Source organism: Rhipicephalus sanguineus, chromosome 5 (genome assembly GCF_013339695.2).
Source record: "Rhipicephalus sanguineus isolate Rsan-2018 chromosome 5, BIME_Rsan_1.4, whole genome shotgun sequence".
In the NCBI taxonomy this organism is placed as follows: domain Eukaryota; kingdom Metazoa; phylum Arthropoda; class Arachnida; order Ixodida; family Ixodidae; genus Rhipicephalus; species Rhipicephalus sanguineus.
In genome coordinates, this window is record NC_051180.1 from 65,765,270 (window position 1) to 65,779,199 (window position 13,930).

At 43.1% G+C, this 13,930-nt stretch overlaps 1 long non-coding RNA gene across 1 annotated transcript; it reads right to left on the reverse strand.

The window, feature by feature from the left end:
• Positions 1 to 3,073: 3,073 nt before the first annotated feature.
• On the reverse strand, positions 3,074 to 9,012 carry LOC119392859 (uncharacterized). The gene is made up of 5 exons (XR_005183733.2): positions 8,698 to 9,012; positions 5,624 to 5,961; positions 5,338 to 5,398; positions 5,108 to 5,273; positions 3,074 to 3,298 (listed from the first exon to the last, which is right to left on the reverse strand). It is a non-coding gene; the product is annotated as an uncharacterized LOC119392859 (long non-coding RNA).
• Positions 9,013 to 13,930: the final 4,918 nt, after the last annotated feature.

The following is a 13,930-nucleotide window of genomic DNA, read 5'->3' on the forward strand; positions in this document are numbered from 1 at the left end:
TGCCTTACAGCTGTTTAGCGAGTACCACGGTTCTCCGCAGAATGACGAAAAATTGCATAGTGGCTGCTTCCCTACTTCACAAAAATTATGATGATTTGTAGGGTAGTGGGTTCTTCGCTAGTGCACTTCTATTGGTTGCCAAGGAAGCCCATAAGACTTTCATGATCCATTTCCTCAGGCTCTCAATAAAGGTAATTCTGTCTCTCTCTCTCCCTCTCTCGCTCTCTGTTTCTCCGGTTAACTTATGGTATAAAGCGTGGTGGGACAGTTAAATAACGACCGGGCGTCACACAATATGAATTACGTAACTAGTGGTTCGTTTAAAGCTTCAAACCCATTACAAAGGGCTCAGCCATAACTCTTCTTCGTCAGCAACCGTCGCATCAACAAAATGCACATAATGCCTTACAGATGGTACCTCGCTTCTCCGGAGAATAACGATTAATGTCGTGGTGGGTGCTTCCCAACTTCCCAAAAATTATAATTTGTGGCGTAGTGGGTACGTTCCTAATGTAGTTGTATTAGTAGCCACAAGAGACTTTATAACGGGATCTAGAAATACCGCTCTTTCAGCGTTCGCTGTGACTATGCCGCGCTTTCCGCGCAGGCATGGCGTTTTTTATTAAAGCAAAAAAGTCTTATGTGCATCATGCTAATGTGGCCTTGAACGAAAAGCCGGCGTGCGAGAAGTGAAGGAAAAAACGTTTCACGTGACGTCGGCCATACAAAAAGCGAATAGAAGCCTGGCTATTCATTAAACGATGATAGTCAAAGCAAAATGAAGCATTTGGGAGTTAATTAGCGAAACTTAATTAGTGCGCGGTAAAATAGGCACACCTGATGGCTTTCGTCGTCTAGTCGTCTTAGGCGAATGTATAAGGCACCCTGTGTGTTTTTTCTCTCTCGCTTCTTGACGGAAACAGTATAACAGATGGGAAAGCGTCTTCGGATGTTTTCAGCCAAGAGCCAAGATGGTCGTAGAAGCAGCGCGCCTGCTTACGCAAAAACATATAATCGCCGATAAAGTCAGCAAATAACAATCAAGCAAGAACAGTCATTGCCAAACGTTTAAAGAGGCTAAGGACAAAGGCGTGCGCAGAAACAAAGGCGTGCTCCTCTGAGGGGAGGGGGGCAAAGTCTGCTTAGTTCGCGTCTGTTTATTTCCCATTTTTACTTCAGGAAAGTCAGGGACCAAAGGCAGGCCATTCTGAGAAGCACGTCATCCCATCATTTTAATTTTTTGGTTTCATTCATTATGAAGCATGGCGTCCTTTGGACTCGTACAACGGCGGGGGGTGGGTACATTGCTCCACCTCCCTTCTCCCCAATAGGGAGCCCTGCGCACACCTTTAGCTATCGACCTAGCCGAGTTACTTGCATGTATTAATGCAGCTAAGAATAGGAAAGTACAGGCACTTCGAAATAATTTCTTTCAAGTTTTCCAGAACCATTAATCATACAAGCATAAATAACGATGCTTCCTTATCCTTGCCGCAGACAACGTTCTGCGTGTGCCTCTGCAATCTTCTTGCCTGACTGCGCGGCATGCTGGGACGCCATTCTTAGGGCATCGAACTTGCACAGATATTGGGCGCGTTAAGTTAGCGCGCTCCGCACTCCAAAGGCACACGCTCGAATGCGCTCGAGTGCAACGCCTTCGGAGCTTAGCTTGACGGTGATTTCCGCCGACTGATTTTGTGGGAACGAAAGCATCAGATGGCGAATGTTATGTTGCTTCGCGGTAGGAACGAGTGGAGAAGGAGAACGCACTTCGTCAGAGGAAAGAGTCGGAAACACGTCATTTCTACGGAAGCCGTAACAGGCGCGAGCTCTCGCGCACGCCCTCGTGCACCGTCTCAGGGCTGGAGTGCGTACACTGTAAAAAATATTTTGTGAAAAAAACAGAAATTGTCTGGCAGCTCTCTTGCCACAAAATTTCTGTAAAGCCATGTTTTCTATTTTGAAGCTTTCTGTGTTTTAACAGATTTTTTCCGTTTTACTTTACAGAAATTTTCTGCATAAACACAATGTTCAGTTTTGTGTTACAGAAAAAACTTGGTTTTCTGTTTGTCTTCTTTCTGTTATTTCACTGTTATTTTCTATTTTACAGTACAGAAATTTTATGTTTAAAAACACGTTTCAGTTTTCAGACACTGAAAAAAACTGTTTTCTATTCTCACTTATCTGTTATTTCGCAAATAGTGTCTATTATCGTTTACAGAAACGTTATCTATAAGTACAAGTTCGGATATCGAGTCACAAAGGCTGTGTTTTCTGTTACTGCCCTCCTGCTATTTCATTACTGCATTTTAATTCGGGAACATATTTTTTATGCATAAAGATCAACTTATATATATTTTCTTAGAAAAACATTTCTCAGTACTAAAAAGTAGTTATGTCACTTGTACAAGCGATACGCAAAAATATTTTGTTTAGCCAAATGCAATGGCAAAAATACTAATATATTGCGTTTGCATAATCCAAATATATTCCAATTTTTTTATTAATATCTGGGGTTTTACAAGCCAAAACCACGATATGATTATGAGGCGCATCGTAGTGGACAGCTTCGGAAATTTCGACAATCTGGTGTTTCTAACGCGCACTGACATCGCACAGTACATGGGCCTCTACCATTTCGCCTCTGTCGAATTGCGACCGCCGCGGCCAGGGTCGGACCCGCGACTTTCGGGTAAGCAGCCGAGCACCGGAACCACTGTACTACCGCAGCGGACATTGTGAACTTCTTGGAGCTACACCCGCGAGGTGTTGCTTCCAGCACTCTAGTAAATAACGCAATAAAAACAGGCACGTTTCAGTAGATTCTCCTTTCATTATAAAAGAAACGAATCTTTATTTAAGCACAGGAAATGCTGCATGTAAAGAGCTTCAAAATAATGAAAACTGCGTACATGTTGTCACCGTAGATTCAAACTGGTTTAGAAAATGTGTAGATATGCCGCATTTACTCGAATCTAGGCCGGTCCTGATTATAAGCCGACCCTCGAAATTCGCAAGGCCATAAAAAAAAACTTAATCATTGCATGTACTCGAATCTAAGCCGACACCCCCCCCCTCACTTTCGCACATCGTTTTTTCGAAAAAAAAAAAACTCACCGGCTTAGATTCGAGTAAATACGGTATATTCATAATGACACTGCAAATTTTTCGTTGTAACACTTAGCATTCGTAGTCTCGCAGAGCTTTGATTAAGTTGGTCATTTGTGGTGTGAGGCGGCGCTGCTTCCTTGACTTCTCGACCTTGCTCCCTCTGTCAGGGCTGACTGCTGCGGCTGCCCTAAAAACGAATAATGATATTTTTAGGTACAGCAGGCTGTTCATGACTATGCTGAACATAATGGACCACACTGAGAACAACACTGATTATGTTGGTAAAGCGCTCAAGAAACCCTCGCTTTGCCTCTTTAAGGTGTGTGTGGAATCAGTAAAAAAATAACCTCACGATCCAGATGGAGATTGATTTCTATAAAATTGCATTATGGTTCATACAATGTCATTTATTGCAGTGTAAGGACTTTAAAGGAAATAATGCTCCTCACAGAGCAAGGTTCATGTGCATGTTCGAAACAGGCGGCGCAAAAACAAGGGACAAAGGAAGTCTTTCCTTTGTCCATTGTTTTTGCGCCGCCCGTTTCGAACATGCATAACCAATTCCAACTTGCCCAGGCATCAATTCTTCTGAGGTTCATGTGCTTTTAAACATTCACCCAAATACAAGAAAAGCTCGTTAATTCGGATTTCACGGGTCCGGAAAAAACGTCTGAATTAACTGAATGCCCAATTATCGAGAGTATAAAAAAAAAATAAACAAATGACTATTACATCAATGCATTTTCTTTTTCTTGATGAATGCGCAAATCCAGTACCTATTTTGCATAGGAGTAAAAGCCACAATTTCTGTCATTAGGTTCATCGTTCACAATGAGACCGCGGCCGAAGACCGAAACGTTTTCTCAACCCACCCCTTATTACGTACCTCCGCGAGCAACACCACCACGCCCACGTGATGATCATTTTGTCGCCGAAAAAATTGGCCGGCAACTGATCGTTTGTCCATCGGAATGTAACAAGCGAGTTTTATGTGAACTTGCGGAGTGCCGCAGAAGGTCCTTATCTTCAACAGCTTCCACCATGTATGAGCTTTGTGACATTGCGCGCGCATAGCCGAAAAGTCAAAACAAAGCTACCATGCTATTAAACAAAACAAAGGTGTTATTAAACAATGCGTGTGCTTGCTGGGACCCGAGAACACCGCTGAACTATCTGATTTTTTAAGTGCACACGCATGATTGCATGGTAGACACTATGGGTTTCACAATTTAGATCTGCTAAAAATTGCACTGAAACCATGGTAGCGCGAGAAACCCGGACAAAGTGGATGATGGGACACTACGGGCACAATTTTTACCACAGATTTTATGGCATTGCCCCACATGATCAGGTAAAGAACATACTCATCCTAAAGCGCATGCGCGCACATGTTCTCCATTGCAAACAATAGGAGATATGAAAAAGTCGTGTGTAGCTGTAGATGCCAAATAAACTTATAGACGTGTCGCTGATTCAATCTGTGCCCATTGCTTACAGGGAATTCTCGCTTGATTGCACCAATCCACGTCGGTCCTTTGTTTATTGCGTCTCTTTCTCTTTCTGCGTTGTGCTCACAATTATGGTATACCAACTAGCCCGGACACACACCTTGCTCCGGCAGCAGAACTGCATAAAAAAGCGCTATCTCTTATTTAAATTAATGAAAATTTTCATGTTACTTGGTGCCCCTTCGAAATCTTCATTAAACAGTGATTAAAATACTTCAAACGTCATCCGTTCCATATACTAACGTTATTACTTAAAGTCTTTCATGACCGCTCAGGATTCCCGTAGACAGTTTCACACTTAAGGTGAACATTTCCATTTAGTCATACCCTCCATCAGAACCCTCATTGACTTAGCCAAATGGGAGTGTAGTATCAGATATTGGAAATTCCCCAGTACTTGTCTACTTTTGTACTATCTAATGTGGCTTTATCTAAGTTAGTTGCATGAATCTTGTTGAAAAAGTCAGAAAAATCACATTAAGTTTTACCTTTGTGTGAACACCAGGGTTAGGCTGACCTCCTTGCGGTATTCAATAGTAAAGGCGAAGTGTGTAAAGAACATCAACTTGAATGCCTGGCACCGTGTGGTGGATTCGATCACAGCATGGGTATCAATACAGATGATAAATGCCCCGGCAGTAAGAAAGTTCTCTCCTGGAACAAAATATTTCCTGTTTAGAAATATTCAGCAATATATTGCAAGCATCCATAACAATACCTTTTGCAATGATGAAAGGGGAGCACGGCACGTCTGCGACGTTATCTTCAATTGTACTTGCCTGCAATAATAAAAGTTATGAAGTTAATTATGCGATAAGTAGCCATTAAAACTCCTGTACCCTGGAGTTCAAACAAGCATACGAAGACAATTAAAAAGTTAGATAATATTTTTTTATTGAACTAAAGACACTGTAGACGTGATATAAAATAAAAATAAATAAATTCTCTCGATAATACAAGGTAAATTAAAGCAGCGAACAATTTGAGGAGCAGGCCACTCTTACCTTCTGGTAGCTCGAGATGCAGCACCACCTTAGGGCACTATAGCATCAGTGCCAACTTAGTGTGATCCATTATGTTGTGTCTTAGTACAGGTAATTTGGGCTTCCATGACACACAACCGTATAAATCCTTTTGGACTCTTCGTTTTCTTTACAGTCCTATTTTCGTCCTCGGTATCTCGTACCACTAGCTCAGAGAAGGAACTCTCGGAACACTTTTCTGTGCTGTTCCAATGGGCACTTCATGCAGAATGCATTCATGTTTTTGTGCAGTGCGGCATACTTCATGAAACGTGGCACAGACGTCTTGGTGGTACCACAGAGACTGCTGACATACATCGCTGAAATAAATAAAAAACTGCATTTACCGAAAGAAATAGAAAAGTCTGTTATAACGGTAAGCACTTCTGTAAAGCTCTAAAGAGAAAGGAAAGGAGGCTAATGCCTGACTGTAGCCAACATTTTTGCTAATTCAGAGAGAATGAATCTTTAACATTAAATGCTATACCTAATTGAAACATATTCCTAATGCTTTCAAAAAGCCTTTAAAAGCATGCGCATTTGCACGGACGCGAGGCTAAGCATGCAGACGAATAACACCAGAGCACGTGGGCGCGCTCAGTGAACCTGCATTGCAGAAAGTGTTTACGCAAGGAATCAACAATGCATGCGCAATGACGTTCGCAATGACGGTTGCTTCGCGTCGACTATTTCATTATTTAGGCTAGCGAGCCACCAAGTTGCGATTTCCGTCACACTTTTTTGTTACCAGGAATCCATTTATAAAGGGCACGTAGTGGGGAAATTTGTCCAATGATCTGTATCAATCTGGGAAAACTTGCCACCTGAGATGGAGCAAAATGTCCTTCGTTTTATGAAAAGGAGAGGGTCAATTGGTTTTTATTTTTACTGAAAAACTCCTTCGAGTTGGGCTAAGCCATTGGGCCAGAAGACGAGCTGCACCTGCCTGTAGGGCCGTAGCCAGAAATTCTTTTCGGGGAGGGGTTCAACCGCTCTTTATGTATGTTCGTGCGTGCATATGTAGACATGCACAATCTAACAATTATTTGGGGGGGGGGTTGAACCCCCACCCTGGTACGCCACTTCCTGCCTATTACGTGCTGTAAACTATATATAGCATGAAATTTGCTTCTCCGTAAAAGAGCAACAAATTATATGTGTTCAAAATCTATAGAATATTGTGAATGTTTACAAATCGCAGAACATTTCTAATGAGCAATTCGCTTCATTCAAGGAGTGATGCGCTTAAAGGAGTAGATGTTATGTCTTCAGTGGTAATATTAGCGTAATTACAGTTTGTTTCGCATGGCGTCATTTGGCAGGAAACAGCACCGTCAAATAAACAAAGGCCATCTGTCGCGGTAGCATGGCTGGCAAAACACACAGACCATTCCGTCATATGCCAGTCGTCTGATTAGTTCGGGAGCCGCTGTTATCTGCCAAGCTGCTCTTTTTGTGTCCTACATGTCGATAGGGCGGATGTATAGAATGGATGTCCTTCTAAAGCTGTCGACCAAAACGTGCGCATGTCTTTTTTTTTCCAGACGCCCTAACCTCACGCGCGACAAAACGCGCGCCTCAAAGAGCTAAAAACGTTTGCGTTCAGCGACGAACACATCTCGTACACACATCTCGAACACACTTGCTTGCGTCATTCAAAATTTGTGTCGGTACTTTTTGTTCGACGATGGAAGTCTAATAACTACTGCCGCCAAGCACTGGTGAACAAAACGGGCGAGAGCCAACGAAAGATTCATCCACCCTTCAATACGCCACTAAAAACAAAGTCCGCCTCTCCGGAAACCGGGATTCTTTAAAGGTAGTCATGACCGACGTCCACAATAAGCCTTCACGCACGGCTAGAACAGCGGCGTCGGCGTTGGTGCCCACTGAGAGGTCACATGTGACATGTGCCACGATTCACCGCCTGTACTACAAGCGCACTTGAGCCCACTTTCGAGAGGTGTTCACGGCCTCACGCCGTTGTGTGTAAACCACGGATAACAACCGCGTATCTAACATAAGCTTCAGCAGGGAACACGCCAATCCGAAACGCGCCGTTTCTCCTACCGAGGAGAAGACGTGCTCCACCTCAACGCAGGCGGAGTGCGATGACGCAAGGTAGCGCGTGTACACGTCAAGCCCGTGCCCCATTGGCTAGTCAATCGAGGTATCGGTTTACCGAGTGGATGTGCCCCACACGTCCATTCGGTAAACTAGGTTTACCTAGGTTATCTATCTTTCGCCAGGAACTTAAAGCTTCGTAAGGAAGGTCATCCAATGATACTACGCCAAGAAGCTATGCGTTCGCACATTCCCGCCAGCAATGTTCAAGAGCCTTATACAACCAAGCAGAACTTATCATGCAATGACCACTACAAAACACTAAACGCCGTACACCAAGCCACAACATCATTGCTCAGGGCCATGTTCACTACGCAGGAGAAAGCTACCTATTACTCGTAAACACACAAAAAAATGAAACGTTTGCACTTTCATTAAAAAAAGAAAGAATTATATGCTCTGTAACGTCGCTCGGTTAGCTGAGTTGAGTTATACGCACTTCATTAGTTTTTAGAGAAAGTCGGGCCAAGCATCAAGAAAAAAAATAGGTGCAGAAACACAGAATACACAGGTTTGATGTAATAAAGAAACAAAGCGGGTAAGGTGAACAAATATCTGTCATTATTCTGTACAGCGAAACCTCGTTAATGGCTGCCCGCAGAGAACGCACATGAAGTGCGCTGCGAACACTGTAGTATGCGCTCTGCAACCGTCCAAGTACAAATGAGAATACCTTGTCGTACGCTGCCGCTACCAGCAAAGAATTAAATGTGGTACAACAGCAGGCGTTCCCTTAAGCACCCACTTACAAGGCCTCTTCAGTATTTCTACCAAAGCATGGAAGGAATTCCGGCTCTCGCACAACGTTGTGGTCGCACGAGCTGCCGACGCAAAGCAGGATTAGAAACTACGCGAGAGCGAATTTCGAAAGCAGGCAGGCATATCAACGAGTTCTTGTTGTAAGGAAGTCTAGTGAGAAGAAAACCACCCACCTTTCAATGACACACGCACAAAAAGCAGGAGCAGGAGGGTGCCGTAGCCGCGCTTTACGCTGCAGTCACGCGTAGCCGCGCTTCGGCGTGAGCGGTAGCCACAGTAGCCATCTTGTAAATGTAGGGGCCCGCGAGGCACGAACGTAGAACCGCAGAAAAGGTTCTGAATATTAATCAATCAAAATAGCATTGTGGGAGAAACCAGAAAAACATGAAATGTTATTTCATGGACATTTGTACTCTTTGAAGTATTTAAAACTGTGGAGGTTCAATTTTGAGTCGTTTGTTTTGCTGAAGGTCACGAATAACAGGAAATTTCGGTTTCTCTTTTTAACAGATTTCCTTCATGGCACATTCACAGAAAGTTTCTTTCGCGGTACAGAAATTTCATGTATTTTATCTGTAAATTTACAACTATTTTTTACAGTGTATAGAGCGCGCTCCGTAATCACGCACCGGAAGTCGCTTTTCAACCGCTAGGTTTACAAGAGCGCACGCCGCCGGCTAGAGCGCGCTCGAGCTCCTTAGGCAGGACATGCGAGAGATCGCGCAACCGTGTGTAGGCTGGCAGTGCCCTATGGGGCCAGTCTACGCGATTACAATGTATTCGATGCTAGGCACGCACAGCGAGACACTTTCAACCCATCTCAATGCCTTTATGCCTGCCACAAAACTCCATTTCTTGCGCAGCTTTCTTTCTCGATACCATAAGCCGGCAAACAAAGGCACGCTAGCTCAGCAAACCTCGGTGTATGTAGACAACACTCCTTTGTAATTCTTTTTTTTTGTTTGTTTTCGGTTCACCATGTAAGGCTTACGAGATAACCCGCATCAGAAAACAACTTAATACAAACAAGGAAAAGGAATGTCACGGGGATGACCACTCACATAACGCAGTATTTGCTCCGCGACTTTCTAAGTATGCAGCGACGGTCGTGTTTGCGTGTTTGCTTACATTTATATTTACTTATACAGCTCTTGTGTTCTTCTTGACCATGACCATCCAATCCGGTCATTGAACTCCTGCAGTGAGAAAAGGCGGCTTTTCGTGGAATTGGATTGCTTCTCGCCAGCGGAGTGTTTGCAAACTCCCCCGAACCACCAGAACTTTTATTTCAAGAGAATCCGAATAAGTTGAACAACGGGGAAGAGAGTGGTACAAAGAAAAAACAAACAAACATTACAAACAAAAAGCAAAATCATGAGTGAGACAGTGAAGAACGCCACTGCCCCGGCGAAGTACTATCTTCATCCCTTCCCATTCTGTATATAGAATAAAGTGAAAGAATGCATTAAAAAATAGGATAAAGTTAAAGGTATTCTGTTCGCATTACATAAGCCAGATAGAAAAAAAATGGATAAAATAAGTTTTATATGGCAGAAACAGAGAAATTGATATGTAAACAGAGTTTTTTTTTCTTTGCTTGTCTTTAATCATATCGTTGGGAGACAAACATTCGAAAGCTATCTATTTCATTCTTCCGTGAGATTTCTGCATTACTGACTGTTTTTCATTTACAGAACTTTTTTTTTGTTATTGTTGGCCATAATACGTATAATGTATGTATTTTAGATCCTCAAACAATATAGAGTAAAAAAGAAAGACTAAAATAATAAGTAATCGCCTGCCTGAAACACTCGTTATGCGGAGAGCGATAAATTATGAACCGGACAATAGTTTAGCCTTGACGAGGTCTTGTATACATTGCACTCCAATGGTTAGTACTTCGTTGCAACCTTATCTGAGAAATAACGACACCTAGAAATCAAAGCCTGTTGGTTGTGAAGGGCACTCGAGTTTGGTTAAAAAAACCGGGAGTTCTGAAATACCGGTCCTTACTACGTTTTTCGATAGTGTAACCGAGGTTCCCGGATATTTCCTATATTATGTTCCAAGTCTGCGATTCAGAATGCCTTTCGTTAAATTTGGAAATTTAGTAAAGGCCCTGGTAAACTGGATCGAACTATTTTCTTTTATTTAAATGTTTTTCTCCTTCCTTTCAGTATAGCGGGCGTTAGCTTTGCGGCAGTTTCAAATCAGTTGCAGCTCTTTTAAAACCGCTTTTTTATCATAGAGACACCTGAACATATTCTGCGGCTTTTTAAGACTGGCACTAGCAATAGTAACGTTGCTAAAAGTGAAGTAAGCCTTAAAGTAATTAGTCATCTTGAGTGCAGTTCACTGCCTCATTTAGTAAGGGTTCGTCTCACGTCAGTAGTTTTTTCTTAAAATAAAAAAACATTCCTCTACCCCTCGCCACGAGAAAACCGCGCGAGCAGACGGCGGAAGGGCAAGCTTCTCCCATGCGCAAATATAAGAAGAAGCGAGCGAGCTCGCCGACGACTTTTAAATGCGCCCGTGGGGCTCCTAGCGCCACCTCGCTGGTATTGAAGAAACGCTTATTATCGCCTGCTGTCTCTGAGTCCGTCCAGCGCTAAATGGTGTGTATATAACGCTCGCCGTTAGCTACGTGGAGGATCGGCGTTTCGTGGCGTAGTGGATAGCGCCGCTCGCTGCGGAACAAGAGGTCCCTGGTTCGATTCCGCGCTTCGGAAGCATTTTTCTGAGTTATTTTTCTGTGGGGACTTTATAGATATATACATACTTATACATATACGGTGCATGACGGCGACGGCGACGGCAAAATCCAGCCGAGACTGTCCATATAATTGCTATCGCAATAAAACAATAAATCTTGTACTTAAATGCCTCTTTTTATTAGTAATCATATATATCAGAGACCCTGTAACCCTCGTACAGTATGGCCGCACGCTTGAACACCCGAAAGCACTGTTTGAGAAATAAAAATTCCATTTATTCATTCTTTCTTCTTCGTCGAAACTACTTTTTGCCTTCGCTTCTCCGCAGCTTGCCTACCCACGTCCATTATCTTACATCCCTCCGTGTGTTCTGCGTACCACTTTGAGAACAAACCAGCACCGGCTGTCTTTATTTTTGTGACCAAGTCAATCTTCCTCAGCTTAATATTCGTTCGTATAGCGCCCCTTAAACTCGTTTCTCCCTCACTCGAGAGTTGACAGCCATTGAGGCTTTTGTGCTCTTTCTTTTTCTCGGGGGTTCGTGTAGTTCAGCGTTTCTTGGGGCGAGTTTTCGGTGGCCATTCCGCTAGAGTTCTTCAATGGATCTAACCTCATACAATGTTCGCGGTTATGCTAAGAGAATACTCTGAAAATTTTCCGTTCGTATTTCTTAAACAATTTATTTTTCGTGCACTTTGCGTCAACGAAAGACTTACAATGTCGGACGTTAGACAACGTAGCTTAACATAACGAACAAAAAGGTAAACGCAATAAAAAAGAAGGAAACCGAGGAGATGGCGGCTCTGAAGGGTATAATTTTACGGTAGAACCGGCTATGATATCTGTACCGTGCCAGCTAGATGAAGAAACCAATGAAGCAGTAGTAGATAACATGAAAGGGACGACTGCACTGCTTTGGTGGGCGCACTGAATATCTGAATTTCATGCTTGTGAAAGAAACGAGGAAAATATAGGCCAACGAATCACATCCCCAACGAGGTGGAACAAATTTGCCGCAGAAATAAATTATGGTTATAGAAAACCGTGCCAGCAGTAGTGCGAAAATGGGGCTTCGCCTAAAGGCCATGCGCAAGTGACAAAAAACTAGGTGATGATCTCATGCTAGACTTCGCCATGAAAGGCAGCTAAGAAATTGTGAGGAGTAGAAGCAAGAGAGAAAGACGTCGAAGGCAGAAAAAGTTGGTAGTTTTGGAAAATGGACGAAATTTATAATGCAACAGCGATGGTCCGCGTTTTCCTTCATGAAGAGTTTTCTCGGCTGATGTTAAAGGCATCTGCTTGGTGCGCGGATACAGAGAATAAACGTCTTTAAGAGTACAGCCAAGGCGTGCAGCTTTTAGTCCAGGGTGCCTTGCCTGCGACGCTGCAGCACGTACTATCGCCTTTCTGTTTTTACATCCGCGCCCGACTTGAATGGTATCTTGAATATTGCGAAAAATACCCGAACGCAATGGCTACTTTTCGACGCCACCGATGTTCAATCGACGCTGTTATCGATTGTGTTACGTATGCTCAACATCAAAAAGCATGTAAACGAGTATCTGTTGCCATGTTTCTTTATGTAAAAGGAGCTTACGACAATGCCCTTCATGACGCAATCCTCGAAGCAGTGGAATCAAGGGGCCTATGTGGTCAACTATATTGTTGAACACTGTTACTTACAAGGGCGGACGCTATTTGTGAACACTGAAGGCGGTCCAAGCTTCCAACATTACATGCACCGTGGAGTTTCGCAAGGCGGCGTTTTTAACCCAGCTCTCTCCAACCTCGTACTTATTGATATTGTGATCAATCTGTCCTGATGATATCTGCGTCTGGACATCTGGTGTGACACGGCTTCAGAAAGCTTCGACGTTCGTATCGGTATACCTCAATGAACAATGTCTCGAGATCTCGCGGGAAGATGAGCGCCACATGATTATGCTATAAAATTTTAACAAGCCGCCAACGCCACTACCGAGCCCGAGGAAAAGCAAGCCTGCAAGTTACTCGGTAGTGGCTGCGCTGTCCGGCTTAGCCTCATCTTGTATCTCTGTTTTCGCTCTTGTAGCGCTGTTATTGCTCCAAAATGAATTAGACTTACCATCAGGGGAATACGGGTCAGGTGGCACGCTGCAATGAAGGAAGTGAAGTGTAGGACATATGTACATAACAAAGTAATATTACCTGCAATCATCAAGAAAAATTAGGCTTTGTCATGAATTTTGTTCATTAATTCGCATTGCTATTGCTCACCTTCGTAAATGAAGCGCCAGAAATAAAGCATTGCATTACCACTGTTTGGCATCTTGTCTGACGAACGAATTCGACAAACGTTGGGACATTCTAGCAGTACCGGCACAGATTGTCATAAACGTGCTATAATATTGAGGATTTACAGTTAAAAATGATTTGACTTGACTTCATCGTAGAAAGGATAGCTTTCCAGTAGTAGCAGTATGAGGGAACAGGAAAAAAAAAACTGAATTGAACACCTCGGAAGAAGCTACAAAGAAATCAGATTCCTTATTGATGCACAGAACAACCAAGCATAGTTCGCTGCAAAGCACAGCTGACGTCTTTATTATAGTAATACACAAGAAAAATGGCCTTAAAATTCGTCTCTGTTATTCGCGAAAGACGCAAAAGAGAGGAAATAACATAGGTTTAAAAATCAAGCTTTCTAAACCAT